Source organism: Bos javanicus, chromosome X, assembly GCF_032452875.1.
Source record: "Bos javanicus breed banteng chromosome X, ARS-OSU_banteng_1.0, whole genome shotgun sequence".
In the NCBI taxonomy this organism is placed as follows: Eukaryota; Metazoa; Chordata; class Mammalia; order Artiodactyla; family Bovidae; genus Bos; species Bos javanicus.
In genome coordinates, this window is record NC_083897.1 from 22,395,569 (window position 1) to 22,420,432 (window position 24,864).

General features: G+C 40.6%; 1 protein-coding gene across 5 annotated transcripts in view; it reads right to left on the minus strand.

Moving 5' to 3' along the window:
* The window catches only part of FGF13 (fibroblast growth factor 13), a 569,367-nt gene that overhangs the window by 194,619 nt on the left and 349,884 nt on the right, over positions 1–24,864 (minus strand). The gene's annotated exons all lie outside the window — the stretch shown is intronic.

Genomic DNA, 24,864 nt, shown 5'->3' on the forward strand with positions numbered 1-24,864 from the left:
TCTCTTCAAGAAAATTAGAGATACCAAGGGAACATTTCATGCAAATATGGGCTCGATAAAGGACAGAAATGGTATGGACCGAACAGAAGCAGAAGATATTAAGAAGAGGTGGCAAGAATACAAAGAAGAACTGTACAAAAAGATCTTCACAACCCAGATAATCACCAGATATCCTGGAATGTGAATCAAGTGGGCCTTTGGAAGCATCACTACGAACAAAGCTAGTGGAGGTGATGGAATTCCAGTTGAGCTCTTTCAAATCCTGAAAGATGATGCTGTGAAAGTGCACTCAATATGCCAGCAAATTTGGAAAACTCAGCAGTGCCCACAGGACTGGAAAAGGTCAGTTTTCATTCCAATCCCAAAGAAAGGCAATGCCAAAGAATGTTCAAACTACCGCACAATTGCACTCATCTCACACACTAGTAAAATAATGCTCAAAATTCTCCAAGCTGGGCTTCAGCAATATGTGAATCGTGAACTTTCAGATGTTCAAGCTGGTTTTAGAAAAGGCAGAGGAACCAGACATCAAATTGCCAACATCTGCTGGATCATGGAAAAAGCAAGAGAGTTCCAGAAAAACATCTATTTCTCTTTATTGACTACGCCAAAGCCTTTGACTGTGTGGATCACAATAAACTGTGGAAAATTCTGAAAGAGATGGGAATACAAGACCACCTGACCTGCCTCTTGAGAAACCTGTATGCAGGTCAGGAAGCAACAGTTAGAACTGGACATGGAACATACTGGTTCCAAATAGGAAAAAGAGTATGTCAAGGCTGTATATTGTCACTCTGCTTATTTAACTTATACGCAGAGTACATCATGAGAAATGCTGGGCTGGAAGAAGCACAAGCTGGAATCAAGATTGCCAGGAGAAATATCAATAACCTCAGATATGTAGATGACACCACCCTTATGGCAGAAAGTGAAGAGGAACTAAAGAGCCTCCTGATGAAAGTGAAAGAGGAGAGTGAAAAAGTTGGCTTAAAGCTCAACATTCAGAAAACGAAGATCATGGCATCTGGTCCGATCACTTCATGGGAAATAGATGGGGAAACAGTGGAAACAGTGTCAGACTTTATTTTGGGGGGCTCCAAAATCACTGCAGATGGTGATTGCAGCCATGAAATTAAAAGACGTTTACTCCTTGGAAGGAAAGTTATGACCAACCTAGATAGCATATTCAAAAGCAGAGACATTACTTTGCCAACAAAGGTTCATCTAGTCAAGGCTATGGTTTTTCCAGTGGTCATGTATGGATGTGAGAGTTGGACTGTGAAGAAGGCTGAGCGCCAAAGAATTGATGCTTTTGAACTGTGGTGTTGGAGAAGACTCTTGAGAGTCCCTTGGGCTGCAAGGAGTTCCAACCAGTCCATCCTAAAGGAGATCAGTTCTGGGTGTTCATTGGAAGGACTGAAGCTAAAGCTGAAACTCTAGTACTTTGGTCACCTCATGCGAAGAGTTGATTCAATGGAAAAGACCCTGATGCTGGGAGGGATTGGGGGCAGGAGGAGAAGGGGACAACAGAGGATGAGATGGCTGGATGGCATCACCGACTCGATGGACATGAGTTTGGGTGAACTCTGGGAGTTGTGATGGACAAGGAGTCCTGGCGTGCTGCAATTCATGGGGTCGCAAGAGTTGGACACAACTAAGCGACTGAAGTAAACTGAACTGAAAGTCAATTGCAAGCCATAAAGCTTCAGACACATGGAATTTTACCATGGTGGTGTATATATGGCACATAATCTCCTCTATATGAGATTATATTTAGCTGATATCAAAGGAAATATCTGGCAACTCCTAGAGCATGGCATGGTATTGTGAGAACTTGTATATGAGCTAGAAAATGGCATTCAATACCAACCACTTGGAAACTTCTAAAAAACAGATCCTGGTGGCCTGATCACAGTGACAGATACTTCATAGCCTTTGTCTATTCAGGGACTTCCCTGAAGTGGAAAGAGAGTGGGAGAGTGATAAGATGTAAAAATGAAGACAGCAAGAACAGAGGAGATTTTATTATGGGGAGGTGTTTTGTAACTACAAAAAACAATCTCATACACATAAAAGAAGAATGATATAGGATTCTTCAGAGTCTTTAATATCTTAATGTGCAGTGCAAATCTCCAGGGCAGGAAGATGGCAAGCAGCTGTTTCTCAAACAATTTGTACTCTTGGGACCCATCCTAGGGGAGCATTTCCTTTGGGTAACATATTTAGAAATGCTGCCTTAAAGACAATTTTAACCACAATAAGAATAACTAGCATTTATTAAGTGCCTGCTGCTGCTGCTGCTAAGTCGCTTCAGTCGTGTCCGACTTTGTGCGACCCCATAGACAGCAGCCCACAAGGCTCCCCAGTCCCTGGGATTCTCCAGGCAAGAACACTGGAGTGGGTTGCCATTTCCTTCTCCAGTGCATAAAAGTGAGAAGTTAAAGTGAAGTCGCTCAGTCGTGTCTGACTCAGCAACCCCATGGACTGCGGCCTACCAGGGTCCTCAGTATTGGAGTGGGGTGCCATTGCCTTCTCCTTATTAAGTGCCAGGGACAGAATAAGTGATACACAGGCAGCAGTCTGAATGCATCGCACAAGATGGTCACAGTAAGTACCTTGGGACCGTGGCTATAAACTGATGAGGACTCCAAAGGCTTGTTTATATATAACAATGGCTGGATAGGCTTAAGGGTGGCCTGATGAGTTAAAATCCTCACTACATCTACATCTTCATCCTCAGCTACATCTTCATCATCAAGAGTGATAAAAATAGTTCACCTTTATTGATCACTTTTTATGTATCAGGCACTAGGTCAATCAGTCATCAAGACAGCCCTATAAATTTCAACCATGTTATTGTCTCTAATTTTACCCTTGTTTGACCTAATGACCCAGTGAGTGTCAGGGGTAGAATTGAAACCCGGGTTTTGCTGTTCTTTCCATTCACTAGCTGTCTCTCATGAACACATTGATGAAGACAGTTTTCTGAAGGACCGGCAGCATATCATATAGCAGTTTATGCTGCAGTTAATTGCACCCAGCAGAAGGCAGCAAGAGAAAATTATATGTAAGAATGGATTCTCACAGCTCAGGATTAAAAATACAATCAGCAACACAAATGTTTTTAACCTGAAATAACCTGCCAGCAAATTCTATGTGGAGGCTAATTGCCTTGATCAAGTAACGAATCTATGGTTCACTCTGCATTTGAAAATTTTCATTAAGGTAAAACAACACTCAAGAGACAGACTTTATTGTGCAACACGATCTGTGAAAGCCTCTCACTAGTAAGACAAACATGCCCTTAACAGTGATGTGTAACATGCAGTATTTTCCAATTCTGAGAAGTATTCTTTTGTGCATTAAGAGGTAAAGGAGGTTCCTATTTTCTTGATATGCCACGCAGCCTCATTTCTAAAATGGAATTGTTGCATCTTCAACTAAGGCACTTGTATTAGACACCTATAGTGTGCTCGGAAGATGTGGGTCCTGCAGTCTATGGGAAGATGAAGTTTAACATCAGGCAGGCAGTGATAAAGGACTTGACAACAAGCTGTGATTCCAAAAGAGTCTCAGGGTGAGAGTGTTGGGAGTAGATCTAGGGAGGCAAGAGGAAGGACTGGATTTGAGCAAGGTTTTGAAGACTTTTGAACTTGATCAACTTCAAATTTACAGCCTTGGGCTCTGTTGTCCATATTAAAAGAAAAGTGAAAGACTTCAAGTTAAAGAATAAAGTTCAGAAATAAAGATACTCGATAAGCCAGGTTTTCTCTTTAAGGACAAATACAGTTGAATATACATTTACACAGCTACCATTTTTATGGCTAACAAGAGATTTACCAAAGCAGTGTTTTATGTTTCTAGGGGAGCTATTATTCTAGAATAAATTATTTTGTGCACAGAGATGATAAACTGAAATTTAGTTACATCTTAAGCAACAGTTCAAGTCATCAACCTAGGGAATACCCTAGATGGAGGAGTCAATCTATCCAAAGGCTGGTTTGTATAACTTAAGAGTTCAAAATTCAAACCAAACTATGTTTTTAACACCTCCTAGGTTCCAAGTCCTGTCCAAACTCTCTGAGCCTCAGTTTGCCAACAAAGGTCCGTCTAGTCAAGGCTATGGTTTTTCCAGTGGTCACACATGGATGTGAGAGTTGGACTGTGAAGAAAGCTGAACGCCGAAGAATTGATGCTTTTGAACTGTGGTGTTGGAGAAGACTCTTGAGAGTCCCTTGGACTGCAAGGAGATCCAACCAGTCCATTCTAAAGGATATCAGCCCTGGGATTTCTTTGGAAGGAATGATGCTAAAGCTGAAACTCCAGTACTTTGGCCACCTCATATGAAGAGTTGACTCATTGGAAAAGACTCTGATGCTGAGAGGGATTGGAGGCAGAAGGACAAGGGGACGACAGAGGATGGGATGGCTGGATGGCATCACCGACTCAATGGATTTAAGTTTGGGTGAACTCCAGGAGTTGGTGATGGACAGGGAGGCCTGGCATGCTGCGATTCATGGGGTTGCAAAGAGTCAGACATGACTGAGTGACTGAACTGAACTGAACTGAGGTTCCAAGTCCTGTCCAAACTCTCTGAGTCTCAGTTACTTCATGTATGAAATGGGGATAAAATAATTACATTACAAGATTTATATAGAGATTAGAGAAACTCTATATGTACTTAACATAGACTGGGTCTTCAAATAAATGGTGTCTGCAGTAATCACTGCCTCTTGTCCAAGGTCAGGTGTGATGGACAGGAGGTGAGGAGACATGAGCTAGAAGCCCTGCTTGATGTGATATTCCAAAAGGTTCCCCCACTTTTCTTCAAACTGGCACATCACTCCATTTTCCTAACCGTTTGTTAAGCTCCTCTATCATCCAAAGCATCAGCATCCAAAGTAGGTGGAGGACTTTTAGAGTAGCTGCAGTGCTCATAGGAGAATGGAGCTGATTCTGTGAACAACAAGCTACCACCTAAAAGCAAATTGGGTAATTTGGAAAACTATACTCTTTTATGGCTTTCCCGGTGGCTCAGCTGGTAAAGAATCTGTCTGCAATGTGGGAGACCTGGGTTCAATCCCTGGGTTGGGAAGATCCCCTAGAGAAGGGGATCTTCTCTACCCACTCCAGTATTCTGGCCTGGAGAATTCCATGGACTGTATAGTCCATGGGGTCACAAAGAGTCAAACACGACTGAGAGACTTTCACTTTCACACTTTTAGTGAGTTGAGTAAATATCCCACAGCCTTCTACCTAACATCACCCAGAAACAGTTTAGATTCCAGGAGGATGTGGGTTGTTAATTCAACTTCCCACAGAAGGAAGTGAACATGAGAGTAAGTGGTAGAGTCCCAAGATGAGGGGCAGTAAGCAGAGGAGGGATGCGAAGATTGACACCTAGGATCCCGAGTCAGGAAATAAGAGGACTGAAGTGCAGTGGTTAGGGTGCCAGTCTAACCAAGCAGCCGATCGATCTCTCTCACCCCTAGCTCTGACTTTCTGTGCTAAGGGAATCCTCCTAGCTCCAAAGAACTTCTCCACCAATGGGTACTAAATGGAGGTTCTGCACACCACGAATATGACAGCATCAGATCCTTGAAGTCAAGTTTAGAAGCATGAAGAGTTAAGGTCATCAAGGGAAAGCATGCTTAACTCTTAATCCTCCTCAAAGCAGTCCCGAGAGCCTCTGCTGCAGAGAAAGTAAAGTACAGCTTAGGCAAGGCAATCTGAGTCTGAAACTCAATTCCCCCATTTTCTAATAGTGTGATATTGGGCATGTTACTTAGCTCATTGGCTCATACTAACACATGTTTGAAATGCAGACAGTGAAGTACTCAGAAAAGGTTACTTTTCTTCTCTCCACCCCAACACCAGCCCATGCCTGGGCCTTTTCTTCCCTTAAAGCTGCCCAGAATCAAGATTGCCAGTTTCAGCAAGAATCTGGAAAAGGAGATGCCCATGGCCGACATCATTTGGCTATGAAGCCCTGGAGCTTTTGAACATTGAACTATCCAGCTGAATGAAGAAAACATGTGACACTTACATGAAGTCAGACTTCAACCACATCTATCAGTCCAATTTCCTTCCATTTGGACTGTGCATAACATTGTTAGGAAACCTAGCAACAGATAGAGTCTTATTTGAACCACTGAGACATTTAAAACAAGAAGTCAATCAGTCCCCCATCAATCCATCCCCCCCTCATTTAAACACAAGCATATGGAGACCCAAAGATGGAATGGACCTTGTTCAAGTTATATAACTCCCTGAGAGCCTTTTACCTTGATAAGGGAATAAAAGCAAAGCTAAAAAACAGGAACCAGAAACATTGCAACTGCTTTTGAAAAAAAAAAAAACTAAATAAAAATCTATTAAATTAGCTGAGGTAAATTTAATTTCGTTCTTCGTCTTTTAGAGGACTGACTTCTCTGAAGTTAGATGAGTTGAATTCCTGTTTGTCCCTTAAACTATTACTTGCTGCTGCTGCTAAGTCGCTTCAGTTGTGTCCGACTCTGTGCGACCTCATAGATGGCAACCCACCAGGCTCCCCTGTCCCTGGGATTCTCCAGGCAAGAATACTGGAGTGGGTTGCCATTTCACGTGCTTATTAGTGGTATAAAGGAACTAAGACTGTAGGGAAAAGTGATAATTCATTTTTAGGGGTGTTTTCAGAACTAAACACTCTGAAGGAAGCAACTAGTCCAGTGCCTGGCATAAAGGTAGGTACCAAGGCAGTTTGAGTTCATTCTCACTGGTTAGATTTAATTCTCTAAGCTTTTGAATTTTGAACTAGATATGGAGACAGGCAAAAGAAAACACTGAAGAACACATTCCTCTCTGGTCATCACCAGCTCTGCTAAAGAAAAAGAGTGAACTAAGGGAAGATTTCTCGAAGGACTGCAATGAAAAGAGCTTCCTGAACAAGATTATACTTGAGCCTTGGCCCTGGCCCCAAACAGACTGATGCTATTTAAAACTTTTCATGGGTGAGAGTTTGCTACGAAGCTCCTAGAAGCAAGGAACTCTGCCCTGCTTCTCCAGATCTCCTACAGTAGACACAAGGGGAAACAATGAGACAGCAAAAGAGACACTGGTGTATAGAACAGTCTTATGGACTCTGTGGGAGAGGGAGAGGGTGGGAAGATTTGGGAGAATGGCAATGAAACATGTAAAATATCATGTAGGAAACGAGTTGCCAGTCCAGGTTCGATGCACGATGCTGGATGCTTGGGGCTGGTGCACTGGGACGGCCCAGAGGGATGGTATGGGGAGGGAGGAGGGTTCAGGATGGGGAACACATGTATACCTGTGACGGATTCATTTTGATATTTGGCAAAACTAATACAATTATGTAAAGTTTAAAAATAAAATAAAATTAGAAAAAAAAAAAAAAAGACTCACTGAATCACAGCCCTCAGCTTTCTTCTACCCAATCATCTTCTGTATTGGAAAGTCTCATAAATAGTTTCAGTTCAGTTCAGTCACATCTGACTCTTTGTGACCCCATGGATTGCAGCATGACAGGCTTCTCTGTCCATCACCAGTTCCTGGAGTTTACTTAAACTCACGTCCATTGATTCGGTGATGCCATCCAACCATCTCATCCTCTTTCATCCCCTTCTCCTCCCACCTTCAATCTTTCCCAGGATCAGGGTCTTTCCAGTGAGTCAGTTCTTTGCATCAGGTGGGCAAAGTATTGGAGTTTCAGCTTCAGCATTAGTCCTTCCAATGAATATTCAAGACTGATTTCCTTTAGGATGAACTGGTTGGATTTCCTTGCAGTCCAAGGGACTTTCAAGAGTCTTTTCCAACAGTTCAAAAGTATAACTTTAAAAGCTTTTGGCAGGGAGGGATCAATTGGATGTTCAGAATTAACATATATAAACTACTATGGTGGCTCAGATGATAAAGAATCCACCTGCAATGAGGGAGACCTGGGTTCGATCCCTGGGTTGGGATGATCCCCTAGAGGAGGGCATGGCAACCCACTCCAGTATTCTTCCCTGGAAAATCCCCATGGACAAAGAAGCCTGGCGGACTATAGTCCATGGGATCACAAAGGGTCGGACATGACTAAACGACAAAGCAGAGCACAGTATAGCATATATGAAATAGATAACCAACAAGGGCATAATATATAGTACAGGGAACAATACTGAATATCTAGTAACAACCTATAATGGAAAAGAATCTTAAAAAAGATAGGTTTATACAAATATGTATAACTGAATCACTTTGCTGTACATCTAAAACTAATACAACATCATGTATCAACTACACTTTTGGGAGAGAGTTGATATAGGTACATGTATGGCTGAGTCCCTTCGCTCTTCACCTGAAACTTTCACAACATTGTTTGTTAATTGGCTATACCCAATACAAATAAGTTTTTTAAAAATGTAATAAAGGAAAAAACCTTGTGTTTATAAGCTGGTAAGCCAACCATGGGAAAAAACCCAAATATTAAATTAATGGGAAAAAAAGCTTTTGGAAGGATGAGGGAAGAATTAGGAGGCAGAATTTGGATTAAATTGAAATTATGACTTTAATAATCCAAGGAAACAGGACACTGGTGGTGATTAAACAGAAGCATTATGAATGTCTCAAAGAAACAGTAACTTTCAGACCATAGCTTTCTTATTGGCATAGTTATGATATAGCCAAGGGGTGCGTTGCTGGGTGATGACTTTCATGAGACATGTGGCCACGTGTGAAGATGTCTGTTTGTTATCACCAGTCAGTGGGGCAGGGGCCAGCTGAGGGGTTGCTACTACTATCATGTGCATAGAGTCCAGGCATCTGCTCATCCCACCAGGTTTAGGACAACCTCTGACAACAAATAACCTAGACCCAATGGTCAGTAGTGCTGAGGTTGAGAAACCTTAGTCTAGCCCAACATGGGGCCTTGAACTGACCAACTGAAGGGGGAAAAAAAAGATATATAAACTGATTTTTACAGCAGGAAAGAAGCACAAATAAATATGCTCCCTGGGTTTTAGTTCTCACTTATGTTTCCCATGTTAATTTGGTGTCATTTGTAACCCAATGTTATTCTTTATCAAGTATCCGATTGTGTTGGTTGATGTGATAAACTCCTCTATGTACAAACAAATCAGGAACAATTACATAAAGACAATGCCTCCCCCACCCGCTGGGGACACTCTAGGGACACCAGTCCATTTCTGATTTTCCCCATGTCCACTCCTCTACCCCCAGCAGCAACAGAATACAACAGGAGAGAAGACAAAGTTCAGATTTTGTGTTCAATCTAAACCTCTTCCCCCTACCTGTAGAGATACTATTTCTTCCTTTTCAAAGCTCTTTCTTGAGGCCAGCAGACAGATGAGAAAGGATGACAGGATATCAAAAAGCTTCTCAAGCCAAAGGAATATACAGTCTCCTTGATTGGTTTTCATGTTCCACTATCAAGATCCCAACCTACATTTTAAGGTAAAGGATACTGTTTCAGCAAAGATCTAATTGAGACACAGGAGAGTAGTACTGGCTAGGCAAAGGGGGAAAATGTCATTAGAGGTGGGTGAATGAATACATTCTCATCTACCATGACATTTTGCTGTCTTGGGAAGAAGGGTACTGAGCCAAGAGTTTAGAAGCTGTAGCTTCTGGCCTTAGTTTAAAAATGAGTAAAGCATAATGTAGTTTTATTTAAGGGGTAATCCAAGTACAAGAATTTCTTTAAAAATAAGTTTCCCACAAAATCCCTGAACAACTTTATGAAAAAATAACTAATTTTTAATTTTCTAATCCTGAAAAAAAACAAAGCGTTTTTACTTTATTGAGGCCACTAAGGAAGAGGGATTTGACCTTGGACAAGGGGACACCCTGTACAGAGGACTTTCATCCAGTTTTGCACAGTAAGTTAACATTTCCTTGCAATGTAAATTTGTAAATCCTAGATGAAAACTCAGCTCAATTATATGGACTCTATATCATATTGTCAACTCAACAGTTCTTCACTGCAAAAACTGTGTACCTATGCTTTTTATATCCAAGCTCTGATATAGGAAGAGATTTTCACTGTTAGACAAGGAATCAATTTCCATAGTCTAGCAAGAGTGCACATGTTTGTAAAGTTGGCAGAAAACTTGCCTTATTGAAAACTCATGTAACAGCATCCTGGATTGCAGCACATTAATACAACTTCAAAGTATGTCAGATTGAAAATACTGAACTCAAGAGGTAATTTACTTTTAATTTGAATTCCCAGTGGTCCAATATTTTTAGGCTATTAAAAATTATTGAGAAAGCTTAACTATATTTAAAAGGACAAACAACAAAAGAATAAATCAGTCATGGCAAAGACTTAAACTTGAGATGCGCTGAGAAGAAAAATCAGTGACATCTTTACAAAGATCGACTCTTTCTTTAGCGCTTAGAGAGTCTGTGATTCCTCATCACTCCCTCTATCAAGGGTCATTCAAACCAAACTTGCCTCAATAATTCATGCCAGTTATTTCCAGGACGTATAAGAAGGTATATGAAGTGGGGAGACATGTTTTGACATTGAAATCAATTGGGCTACAAAGTCCAGATGTTATGAGGGACATATGAGAAGCTTGCATTAAATTACTATCTCCTTCCTGCAATCAGCTCTACTAATTATATCCTGAAGCTCAGTCCCTCTTTGGCTTCCTTAGTACCTTCTTTTCCTGCTTCTCCTTCTCTCACTCCTGAGGAGTCCTTTCTCTTCCAGATCACCTTCTCTGCCTCTCCTCCCTCCAAAGATGATCTCCTCTGGTCTGATGCTTTTCACACCACCCACAGGCTGGTAATGTCTGTCACCAGCCTATAACTTATTCCTGAGCAATTTAAATGCAGGTCCACTAGTGTTTTGAACTCAGAAATGTTGCTCAATAAGGGTTGAAAGTGATAGTTGCTTAGTTGTGTCTGACTCTTCTGGAGCCCATGGACTCTCTGCTGGGCTTCTCTGTCCATGGGATTTATCAGGTGAGAATACTGGAGTGGGTTGCCATGCCCTCCTCCAGGGGATCTTCTTGACCCAGAGAATGAACCTAGGTCTCCTGTATTACAGGCAGATTCTCGATTGTCTGAGCCACCAGGGTAGGATAAGGGTTACATGAATGAAATATAAAAATGGATTCATGGATACCTGTGGCGGATTCATTTTGATATTTGGCAAAACTTATACAATTATGTAAAGTTTAAAAATAAAATAAAATTAGAAAAAAAAAATGGATTCATGGGACTTCAGCAAAAGACAGGTAGAAGAAAGCTGAGCTGTCTTAGACAAGTCCACCCTAGAACCTGTCTCACCAGCTACAGACTATGAGAAAGAATAACTACAGACTATGAGAAAGAATAAATTTCAAGCCAAAATTTTTTAGGGTGACTTAAAAAACAACAAGAGCTAACTGATGGTTCAAGATCTGCCATTCACGTCAGTCTTGCCTCCTCAAGGGCAGAGATTGTACCTCTTGTTGGTGGTATGCCTAATAACCGGCACAGTGCCTGGTTTGTACAAGGCAATAAATACCTATTGATAAATACATCAGATTCTGTTAACAGTGAATAAAAGCATCATTAGTCATTTCTGCCTAGAATTATGGTAAATGGCAGGTTGAACTCAGAGTACCAAAATTCGTTATTGGAATAATTATAAATATTTATTATTTCTTGATGGACACTGTGCTAGGCCTGTGGTCTCTATGTAATAAAGCTCTACTTATTAGGTATGAAATAAAGGGTGTATGTTTAAATGGAGTCTAATTGGTAAAGGAGACAGATCTCTTTTAAGACACCAATAACTGCTCCCAAACAAAATGCTACCCTAGAATAAAAGGCTTGTGAACTATTCTGATTTGCTTTGGGGATTTTTGTTCCCTCCCACTAAATATTCTGGGTATATTTAACCAATTATCCACTAAGTGAACAGCTAACCATGCATGCCAATTAGAAATTGACTGAATCGGTTCATGAATCTTCTAGCATAAATCCAAAATGCTACCTTCTCAGAGAGAAAAATCAAGGGATTACAGAGGGGAAATGGTTGAGGAGGGAACCAAACAGAAAAGTTATTGGCTGGCAGCTTCTATAACTCCCTAATTTTTGAAATGCCCTTTATTCCTTCCTTATTGCATGAAAAGAAGTAGATTTAGTTCACAGCTTGAGGCAGCCTGTGAGATAAATGTGCTCCCTGTGTGAATGGACTGCTTGAGCCCACATTATCCCATAGAAGACTGTGACTAGGCTGAGCTTCGTGGGCTGGAAGTATTCTAGAAAGGGCCCCAAGAGAGGGACCATGGGAGCTCTACTACCTCCTTGCTTGTAAGTGTTTTTCCTCAAAAAAGTATTTTCACTAGTGGTGTGCATACATGTATATGTGTGTGTGTGTGTGTCTCTGTGTGTTTACCTCTTCTCTGAATGCTGACTTGCGACCACAAGGGGCACACTTCACTTGTCTCAGGGTTCTGTGTTTTTGGAAGGGGCAGAATCCACAGAGCTGGGTGGGTAATGTTGGGTCTCTGGGAGAATTAAACTGAAGAAGTTCCTGCTCCATTGAAGTCCCCAGTGGAGGACCACACATAAGACCTGGGGAAATGCACTCACACCAAGAGAAAGGAGAAGGAGCAAATAATCTCAATATGACCATGTGTTGCTAAAACCAACTCACATTAAAGACGGGCTATGCCAAAAAGGGGTCCACCCTTAGTGCACAAGATCACTGCATTCCGAAGTGCACAAAGAATCCAGAGCATGTGTGGAACCTCGGAGCTCTCATTGGGAGTGCCCAAAGCTGGGAGTTTGGGAGTTTTGTACTGGTACAGACCCTGCCTCAGAATCTTGGTGCACCCAGAACTCTGCATCACGGCTTTCCTTTTCTTAGAGAGCAGCTCATAGCACAATCAGTTACGGTGGATTCAAGGTGTAGTGGTTCAATGAGGAAAACTATGAATTAGAAGCATTATTCCACTTAAGAAAGCAATGCAGGAAGAATGACCTGCACTTTGTTCATCTAGGGAACAAGGGAGAAGAACACGTGACAAATCTCAGGGATGACTGTTTAACCCCTTGCCTACTGCTTATACCGATGTTCCTACCAGGATGTGGGGAAACCCACAAGGGAAGTCTCCCAGGGGATGCACTAGGTATGTACACTGTGCTGAGACATGAGAGAGATTAATATAGTCTTTTTCTAAACCGTATGTCTCACCAGCAGTGGATAAGATGGTGCTGAGCTCTTCAACATGGATGGACCTTAGAGATGAATATACTAAGCAACTCAGATAAAGATAAGTACCATATGATATCACGTACATGTGGAATATAAAATAAGATATGAATAACCTTATCTATGAAACAGAAAGAGACTCACAAACATAGAAAACACACTTATGGTAACCAAAGGGGGAGGAGTAAGTTAGGAGTTTGGGATTAACATATACACAGCACTATATATAAAACACATAAAGCACCGGGAACTATATTCAATAACCCGACATAAGCCATAAAGAAAAACAATCAGAAAAATATATTGAATATATGTATATAACTGAATCACTTTGATGTACACCTGAAATTAACACAATATTTTAAATCAACCACATGCCAATTAAAAAAGGAAAACAAGAAAAATAAGATGGATAAGATGGTGCTGAGCTCTTACACTTAAAAGAGGGAGTCAGGTATCACAGTATAGGATGAGCTGAGGCAGCACAGTGTGGTAAAGGAGATCAGGCTTCCGGGATGAAAAGACTTGCTTCAAATCTCAATTAGGGCATTATTATCTGAATGATGCTGAAAAAGTTATTTCCCATCTCTACACACCAGTATCCCCATCGTGTCCTTCAAGACTTATACCTACCTCATGGGTTGGGAAGATTAGTAAAAATGAATCTGAAGTGCCTGGCACAGAAAAGATGCTAAAAAATTTGAGAGCTGAGCATCTAACCAAAGCACAGTACAGAATGTCATGCACAGAGCAGTCCACACAAATTCCGGAGACCTCCTTCTCTGTGCTTCCAGAGGGAAGTGGACCACTTTATACAATTTCATTCATTGTGAAATTCACATAGAATAATCTCTTGACAGCGACCCAACCTAGTTGGGTGAGACTTCTCTTCATGTGCCTTTAAGTCAGTCCTCACTAGGTCATGAAGGTTGTGTCATTCAGGGATTTAAGGTCAGCAGGTGTTTTGTGAGCAAAGGTTTTAAGGTAGAAGGTCAACTGGCCTGAGGTGATTAAGAACTGGCCTGTAGCTGAATACTGCACACCAGCACAGTGAGTCAATCGCAGTTCTTACATTGTAGATTGTACAGCATTTCAACAGTCATATATGATGAGAATCTGCCCTGTAAACATGCTGAAGTTCACCCTCACCGTTTACCTTTTCTCTGAAGAACAAGCTACCTTTTGATTCCATCATTTTTCTCACAGCAGACCAATGGTCCGCCCACACGGGTGGACCTTAGTATACCTGGCAATGCGTCTCCATAAGATGATACTGGGGGGAATGGAGAACAGAAGGGGAGCTTTTTCTAGGGCCGGTCTCATTATGAGACACACTCTCCTGTGCTGGAGAGACCACAGTCTTTGGAGTGAGACAAGCTGCAGTGGAGCATTGGCTCTACCATGTCTCAGTCAGGTGACCTTGAACAGGTTATTTCACGTCTCTCCATCTCTGTTTCTTCATCCATCAAGAGGAGAGGGGAAAAAAAATCTCCTACATACTTCTAAGAATCTTTGAAAGACTTAAGATAAAGTTAGGCAAAGCACTTGGCACATAGTAAATTCTGGATATTTGTCAGTTATTGCTTTCATTATTATTTACCATAAACTATAGAGTAGGGTTCCAACAAGTAATGAGAGAGAACTCATGGCTAATTTCTAAACCTCTAGGAAAAACCTAATCCAATAGAAAAGGGGAAATACTCAGAGCGGGTCTTAATAACATTCCCATTCAGGGTGGAATTTTAATGAACTGAGAAAAAAATTAAGCAATAGAATCTGCTTTTTAATTATTAGAAATGACCTTTCCTCATTTATGCTATTATAGGTGATGAGCATCCTCTGGCATAATGAAAGAAGATGAGGCAAGTGACCAGTTTCTGTTATTTATTAAGGGAACCTTCTATTGCACTCAGATGGAATGTAGTTTTCATAATCACTCCACTCTGCCTTTGCGTGTCCTGGACAGGTCATCACCTCCTTGACGGTGAGGGTCATTTCACTTCCTCCTTCTGAGTGCCCCATTCCACCTAACTCTGCTGCTGCTGCTAAGTCGCTTCAGTCGTGTCCGACTCTGTGTGACTCCATAGACGGCAGCCCACCAGCCTCCCCCGTCCCTGGGATTCTCCAGGCAAGAGTACTGGAGTGGGTTGCCATTGCCTTCTCCACCACCTAACTCTAGGCCCCAGAATTAACCAGTACCTCCCAAGTCCCTTCTGCCTGTGACAATGTCCTGCAATAGCAAAGATGAGAATGGAGTGCAGACAACATTTTTCTCTTGAAAACTAACATGTTTCAGCAATTAAACTGCTTTTAGACAGCAAACTCACGTATAGGGTAAAGCTGAGCATATGCAGAAGTCATGGAAGATAAAGGACATGGGCTTTGGAGGCCAGAAAAGTCACACTCAAATCAAGTCCAGTCATTCGTTGGAGAAGTGAATTAGCGTTCCCATATTTTAGTGTGCTCATCTGTGAAAGGTTGGGAGCAGCCCCTACCTTACAAAGTTTTGTGATCCTACCTCCCAGGGCCTTTGCACAGTGCTTGCTGCATGTACATGTTAACTCAGTGAAACTGGGCTCTCTTTGCCTTCCTCCGTGGAGATCCGGTTTTCCAGACAATGTATACGAGTTGCTTCCAAAGCTGGATATGCTTGAAGGTTGACCTGGAGCTGTTCTGAAAATATACATCTTAAAATAGCCAGGGCTTCTAAGTAGCAATAGGCTAGCACATGAGTGGAAGTGAACATGTGATTTTGATGTGTTGGAGTGAGTGTGGATATTGGCTGCGAAGCAAGACAAGGGTAAGTGTTTGATAAAATGCAGGATGTAATATCTCTTGTTCCACACTTTCCCATGGGCATTATCTAAGCTGCATATCAAGCACACAGAGAAATACTGTAGCGTATAACAAATGAATACCTGAATGAATGTAACTTAGAGTGCTAGGAATGATTGATAAACACAGATAACACTGAAAGTCTCCCAATCATGGCAAAGTCATTCTTCACGTACATGCTGCTGTAATAACATTATGCTGAGGGAGCTGGCGATGATGTTTAGATAATAAAAGGGTAATGCCCCACTGATGACAGCCTGAGGGAGAGATACCCAGATCAGGAGCAGCTGGTATCCACTTCTGCAATCTTACCCTAGAGCAGCAGGAAGCAAGTCAAGAAGCACGTAGATGACCTTTTCTGGCACGGTGATATGCTCTGCTAATTCTCCATTTTCTTCTTTAAGTGAGATCACAGGAGGTCCCAAGAAACTCTTCCTCCCACATTTGCAAGCTGCATCACAGACAGCAGAACAAGTATTTCCACCACTACTTGCAAAAAAGGATGTTGGTCACAAGGTGGCAGGTTACCACGCTCCTGTGGAAAAGCTGGATTATATTTCTAAAAGCTCAGAGAGGCAGAGGCAAGAGAACTTCAAAAAGGTAAGAGTGTGTGTGTGTGTGTGAGAGAGAGTGAGTGTGTGTGTGTGTAGTGGGAAGGACGGATGCCTTACATGGCCACAAGCTCTAAAGGTCATATAAGTGCTGCCTGTCCAGCGTGCCCTCTAATCACAGGGCACCTCCTCAACAGGCTCATGCAACTAGCATGATAAGAATTGTGAATTGACAGCTGACATCATACAAATGACCTATGCCAAGGTAATTCTGTTCTGAGGCAGCGAGTCCAACCCTGCTAGTACATTAGAATCACCTAGGAACTTTTCAAATTAAATCACACACACACACACATCAAGAATCAGCCACAAGAGACCTTGCAGGGTTTTCATTTGGACAAGTTATTGTTTAGTTACTTGATTTTGGTCTGATGTTGGGTTCAGGCATCACTATTATTTAAAAGGTCCTCAGATAATTCAGGCATCACTATTATTTAAAAGGTCCTCAGATAATTCAAGGGTGGAGTCAAGGTTGAGAATCACTGAAATAATCTAAGCAATATTACTGAAAGTAGGGTCCACAGCCTTAGTGCTGACCCATGAACTTGTCATTAGGCACATTTCTGTTTAGTTCAGCTGACACTATTTTTCACAGCAAGATAACAATACTTTCTTTAGTTGATGTATAGTTGATTTACAATGTTGTGTTAGTTTCTAATGTACAGGAAAGTGATTCAGTTTTATAAATATATATGTATGTATATATATGTATATGTATGTATGTATATATCCATATATATATGTATATGTGTGTATGTGTGTATGTATGTATGTATATACATGGGCTTCCCAGGTGACTCAGTGATAAAGAGTCTGCCTGCCAATGCAGGAAATGCAGATTCCATCCCTGGGTCCGGAAGATCCCCTGGATGAGGAAATGGCAACCTACTCTAGTATTCTTGCCTGGAAAATTCCATGGACAGAGGAATCTGGCAGGCTACAGTCCATGGGTAGCAAAGAAGTGGACACAACTGAGTGATTAAGTATGCACGTATGCATGTACATACACACACACCTATATATACATACACTTTTTCATATTCTTTCCATTATGATTTATTGCAAGATATTTAATATAGTTCCTTGTGCTATACAGTAAGATCTTGATTTTTATCCATTCTATATATAATAGTTTGCAGCTACAAATCCCAAAGTCCTAATTTATCCCACCCCATCCTTCCCCTTTAGTAACCTTAAGTTTGTTTTCTATGTCTATGGGTCCGTTTCTGTTTTGTACATACATTCATGTGCATCATAATTTAGATTCCACATATAAGTGATATCATACGATATTTGTCTTTTTCTGACTTCCTTCACTTAGGATGATAATCTCTAGGTGCATCTATGCTGCTGCAAATGGCACATTTTCATTCCTTTTTATGGCTGAGTAGTACTCTACTGTATACATATATACCACATCTTCTTTATCCAGCCCTTGTAAGTTGCATTGTTTGCAAATAATTTCTCCCAGCCTTTAGGTTACATTTTTACTTTGTTTATGGTTTCTTTTGCTATGCAAAGGCTTCTAAGTTTGATTGCTGCTGCTGCTAAGTCGCTTCAGTCATGTCCGACTCTGTGCAACCCCATAGACGGCAGCCCACCAGGCTCCCCCATCCCTGGGATTCTCCAGGCAACAACACTGGAGTGGGTTGCCATTTCAATTAGGTTCCGTTTATTTTTGCTTTTATATCTACTGCCTTGGTAGACTGACCTAAGAAAACATTACTACAATTTATGTCAGAATGTTTGGCCTATGTTCCATACTGGGAACTTTGTTGTGTCATGTCTTATATTTAAGTCTTTAAGCCATTTTGAATTTATTTTTGTGCAGGGTGTGAAGGAGTGCTCTAACTTCATTGATTTACACGCAGAAAGACAGCAATACTTTCTTGATAAAACAAACAGTGCATTGACTTACATTCTGGCACAAGCTCGTCATCTTATCACTGACTGGTAACAAACAATTTCAGACCCAGTCCTGAACCATGGACCACACTTGGAGTAGCACTTTCCTAAAGATAGCAGGTGGGGGTCAGAGAAAAAGGGACCAGCATTCATCTTTAAAAGTGTGTTACTTGTCAAAGCTGAGCTTTGATGGGAACACACTGCTTAGTGGAGCCAGCAAGGCATTTCCCAAAGCATACTTTTAGGATGTTACTATGTATTACGAACAAAAATGATTTGGTACCTGAAAGATGCGGTTTACCACTTAAGTGCCCAAAGTGAGACAAATTACTCTCCTATGCAGGATGACTCTCTAAGAGAGATATGGAATTCAACAAACACGTATGGGATCACAGAATCTTTCTTTTCACAAAGCCATATGATTAGTAGTTCATAAAACATAATTTGGAAAATAGTGATACAGTTATTATTTAAGAACCTGCAAAAGAGAGTATAGTTAATTCTACATTCTCTTCAACCAGGCAAGCAAGTTATCATTTAAAACAAAAGAGTGAAAATTGGAGCTGACACAGCAGCCCATGTGGTGCATCTCTGCACCACCTAGACCTTAGGGTTGGGCTTGACTTGGTAAAACAGCTCAAAGTCATCCAGGCTATGCCTTTCTGGGGATGGTCCACAGTCTACCTACAGTCATACCATGCCAGGTCAGAAATGCAGATCTGCTTCAGTGGTTTATTAACCGACTGTGGAAAGGAAAAACCCAAAAGGTGTTGCTGAGACATCAGAGCACCAGAAGCATGCTGGCAACACAAACCTTGATGGAACAGCTTTGAAGAGGGCAGTGCTGCATGGATGGAGACCTTCCAGATTTTTTTCAAGGATCAGCATCTAGATTTTGACTTTGTTTTAAAATCAAAATCACCACCACTGTTCATCCAGTAGACCTTTCTGGGCACGTTCCCAGGGCAGTGTTCCTTTAAATATAAATACTTAAAGTGGACCATCTGTGTTGGTTTCACAAAGGAGAAATATCTGCTTCCAATGTTAAGTGAGGAAAACTTCAGTCAAGAGAGTCCTGAAGGAGAGATTACTTCTTAGGAACCCTCACCACCGCCTCGACAGGAACACCGAGGCTCGAGGGAGAAGGAAGGCCTGTTGCTTTAAAAAGTGAATCATCAAATCATGAGTGGTTGTTTGTTTCTACCGGAAAAGCCAGCCTGGAGACTGAGTTGAGATGCATGCATCTAATAAGAGAATAATAAATGCCCATCCTGACCTGAAATTGAATTATTGGCTGTTATGTATACTTCCTTGATCAAATTATGAGTTTTCCAGAGAGTAGAAACTATCCTCCAAACATGACTTAATGCTGTGCTTGCTGCCATAAGGAGGGGAAATAGGAGAGAAGAGAGACTGTGTTTCAGTGCCATTACTAGCTTCCCAATCTTGTTAGGAGATAACAAGTTGTCTTCTAAGAAATAGCTGACAAGCAACCAAGAGAAATACACTTGATCAGTATATGGGGAAAGGATAATGTTTATTCATTACTAAACAACAAGGCTTTCAAATTTGGGGCTTTTAATTTGATTTTGGTATGGACCAATATTTTAACTTTTCTTGTGACTGCAATTAAGCTGCCATTGGCTTCAATGAGCAAAGAAACCTCTCTGAGTTGTTTTGTCATCCTTCACATCATAAATCAAAGGAAAAGTGACCACAAATGAGTTATTTTGAAATTTAAAGATTCAGAATAAAATCTTTTATTGCTTCAGAGTCACATAAACATATGGCCCCATGTTTTTCTAATCAAATAGGAATAGCCCTAAATTCTTACATTCAAGGGGACAGATATTGAACCCAATTATACCGTTTCTGCCAGTCAAGACATTTTCCAATATCAAGCATCAGAGGTGATTTAGTTTTATTGAACTATGAATTCAAATAGTATTAGACCCATTCTTCTCAAAAGGCAAATTAGTAGGAATATGAGGAAGACACACAACAGGAGACATCAGAGTTGAAGAAAAGGTGAGGATGAAAATAAAAACAATTCTCTTGACACTTTCCTAAATATTCTTCTACCTCCTTTCTCTCCTACCATTTAGGCAAGACTGATATTTATGGTGACATATTCTCTCTCTGGGATAAGGAAACCAAGGCATTATCAGAGTAACAGACATTGTACTTGTTACAAATATGCCCCCTTAACATTTGGCACATAATTTTGCTTTCTTTTGGTTGGTGAAAGCTGCCATACTTCATCACCGGTCTAGAGCACAGACTCTCTTCTCCTCCAACCAAAGTCACTATGCTTGGATGCCTCTCTGAATAAAAAGGTTACAGATGTCCTAAGGGGAGTGGAATATATATATATATATTTATATAACTTTAAAAAAAATTCACATGAAAACAGGACTGTAGGAAGGAGGCCAGACATTTGATTAAGATGGTGACAAATCATTGAACTTTGTGATATTTTCCTATGTTGCCTGAACTCCTTCAAATTTGCTATTGTAATCAGATTTTCAATCCCACAAGTATGTGCAGGTAATCTGTGATTTATTTCTCTCTGCAGATTTTCAACATTATCTACTTGTAAGCCTGTATACCTTGATGTGATTCTTCTGAACAATCTTCAAGCATCAGTAACAGACCAGTGACTCGAATTTAGGAAGCAACAACTCTACTGGTAATAGATAGGCATTCAGAAGGTACTCTAAACCAGTGATTTTATTGGGGCAGACATGACAATGAAAGAAAAAATGAGGGAAAGAATAAAGCTGTAATGATTATACTTTCTTTTGCCAAAAGGCTCCTGGGACAGTAAAAAAAAGATTTTGGTAAACATCTCAGCTCTCCAAGTGGCTTTCTTATAACAAAGACCATAGCTGGTCCTGGGCCAAAATTAGACTCTCAAACACTTGTGTGTGCTTCTTCAGCCAAATTCCAGTATAAGATTACATCATAAGTGGTTTTTATGGAAATAATCACATCACTGAAAATCACAAGTATTTGGAAACAGACTAAAGCATTTATTTTGGAATCGGCTGTTCAGAAATAGAAACCTGTTTCTGGCAAAGTGTAATCTGTCCTAAGGATATCCTGAAAAGCCAATGAGGTATTTCAGGCCTTCTGTGTATTATTTTACATGAATTCTGAAGGCCTTGGAAACAATGCAAAAATGTCTTTCAAAAGACAGACGGTGGTGAACAATTGCTATCTGTACCAAATCTCAGGTGATTATAAATTATGGAAATAACTTGGCCTTTACAAAAACATCACCAACCAAAAGAAACACCAAGACTTTGTCTATAATAATGCAAAAATAGTTGACAGATTTTATCAATTCAGTAAAGAAGCAGAAAACTAATTCCAGCTTTATCATAATATATATAAACCTCTTTGACCTAATTTAATCATTTGTAAGACTTTTCCAACTCTAATTTATATTCTACCACCACCACCATCCCCCACCACTACCCTGGCCAAATTTCAATGAATGTTTCATTCTTTATTTGAGGGCTACACACACACACAGTCTCATTAGAAGAGGTCACATGAGCAGCTTGGCATTGCACAGATCAATCAGGCTAACCATGCTGCCCACTGCCTTCACCTGCAGTGGAAATGGTGGGCATCCACAGTCAAGGTCAATTAATGTTTCATGCTTTGGAAGAGAGGCCATGAAAGGACCTCTCTCTTCAAAATGCCTCACATGAGAATAAAATGTTTCAAGGTATGGACATAGTTGAGAATTGAGATTCTATCCATTTTTAATAAAGAGATCTCTTATTTATACTCATTATAATAAAATGTTATAGCAACTGGAAGAGAGAACTGAAGACAGGACCTTACAACACTTAAAAATCAGTCTTGCAAAAATCTTCCAGGTGGCCAGAATGACCACTGAACCATTCTAAACCCACAGTTACTTCACCTCCCAGCAATGACGAGTTTCTGGCCTTCAAGATCCTACATGAAGTAAGCATGTTAATTTCATAGCATTGTTTCCTTATTTATCCAAGGTCTCTTCCGTGGCATGTTTTCTTTCACCCCCATCTAAGGTCTTCGGGATCCTGTTAATTTGTACAGAGATCAAATATATTCATTACAATGTTTGGGATCACCATTAGCTTCGGAGTCCTTGTTTAAAGGCGATGAAGTAAAATTGTAAATAGTATCACAATGTCATCCCAGAAAACCTCTCATGTGTCTAATACTATTTATAAATAATTCTTACAAATCAAGAGGGAAGTATTAGCTTCACTATTCCAGAGGACCTGGCAGGACGGCAAGACTAAGGAAAATCTTCAATCTGAAAGAAGACAATGCCCATCATCAAAGCACACAAGAGAAAGGATGACAGCCACATTTAACACAAGGACAGCCAAAATAAAAAGTATCCAAACCTTGTATAAGAGAGCTCAACTAATACCCATTCTGTAAAGAATTCTTCATATTTGAAAACATTCATAATAGTATTCATGATACATTCCAGATATTTTGAAAACTAATAGATCCTGTCTAAACTATATATAATAAGAGAATGGGTGGGTCTTAAATTTAGTTATTCAACTGTCGTTTTTTGAATCTGAGAATTGTTAAAACAATTTGAGGTAAGTTTCTAACCAAATTCTTGACTGAATTTAACCAACTGCTTCTTAAATGGCTTATTATACTTACTCAAACCAATCTTTGTGTTTCAGGATAATGTACAATTAGAAAAAAAAAAGTATAGTATCTGTTAATACAGACACACACATTTGTAAGAATATAATTATATAAGAAATAGTGTATTTCTATAATACAGGTACTGTTTTGTGCATGCAAATATATATACGGTACACAAACATCACTGGCTGAAATTTTTTGTTTCAGTGAAGCATAAAATCAAGTTAGTATCTTCTCTACAAAACCACCAAAATTTTGTCTTACTCGTAAAGGGCCACCATTTATATTTCCAGATGAATAACTGTTCACATCAGAACTCCTATGCAAAGTGGACAGCTTGCATACCAAAGTATGAAGTAGAAAACAAATACAAATGCTGTATTCTACAGGTCAAATAGAGTTAAGCATAGAAAATGTACACTCGTCATTTTCTGCCAAAGAACATTTGAAGCTCTGCGTGGAAGGGCAGAAAAGGGGGAGACTTTGAGATATGAAAATCTGCTTCCAAAACTACAGATTGGAGTCAATTGGGAATAATTTCCTCAAACACCAAACTTTGAACAGACCCGTGCAACAGAAAGACAGTTGTACTGGAAACCCCATAATGTTGCCAAAAGGGCAACTTGAAATAGGAACAAGGGCATTTCTAGAAATCGTACCAGAAACAGTTATGCAAAAGTGTATACCGACTGCCAAAGGACTGGTTGAATTCTGTCACCTCTGACATCATTCATTGCTAAACTGCATGGATGGCATTTGATCTGGGAGGGAACTCAAGTTGTTATACAATAAGTACTTAATTAGCATACACAGTATACCTCTCCATTGTCATTTTGGAAATCAAAACATACACAGATGGCAAAACGTTTACCACATTTGTGATGTGAAAACTGATCCTATTTGATATATGCCAAAAAGTTGGGGAAAAAATGAATGCATACGCTTTCTGCAGAGACAAGGAACTTCTGAGATACATTTGTAGTATGGATTGCAATGAATACCTTATTGACCTCAGTTCAAGTACCAGCGAGTAGAGTTTTCCAAACCTGTACTTGAGCTGCAAAGAAAAACAAACTACTCATCGTTTCCTTGAGGCATGCATTTCACTATGGCAAAGCGCACCAGGCGTGCATGACAGGGGAATCTGGGCCTGCTTCAGCCAACTGAGTAGACCATGAGCATTCTTCGAACACAAGGCAGGAGGCTTTATGGAGTGGAGAAGAGGGAGAAAATTTGGAACCATCGTCTGATGATTTCATTTTGGAAGGGCCATTCCTCAGCCGACTGCTGCTTCAGGAAGGCGAGGTGATGGGACCAGACTCGGCCAGATGTTGGCTACGGGAGCAAGCAACTTTAGCAGCCAAAACGGGGCAGTGTCATGACACCAGCTGAACACGTGTCAGCTGCGAGAAGCAGGAAGATGCTGCGCGCTGGGCCAGAGCTGACTGTATTATACAGCGTCCCATCTGAGGCTGCATAAGACACTCACTGGCTAGCTTACGGGGCCTCGGAACGATGTCAGGAGCTGCACAACACACAGCACACCAGAGGGCAATGCACAGTCAGAAAGAAAGAGAAAGAAAGAAGAATGAGAGGAAACAAGCAAGACACGCGTCCGTCGTGCACAAA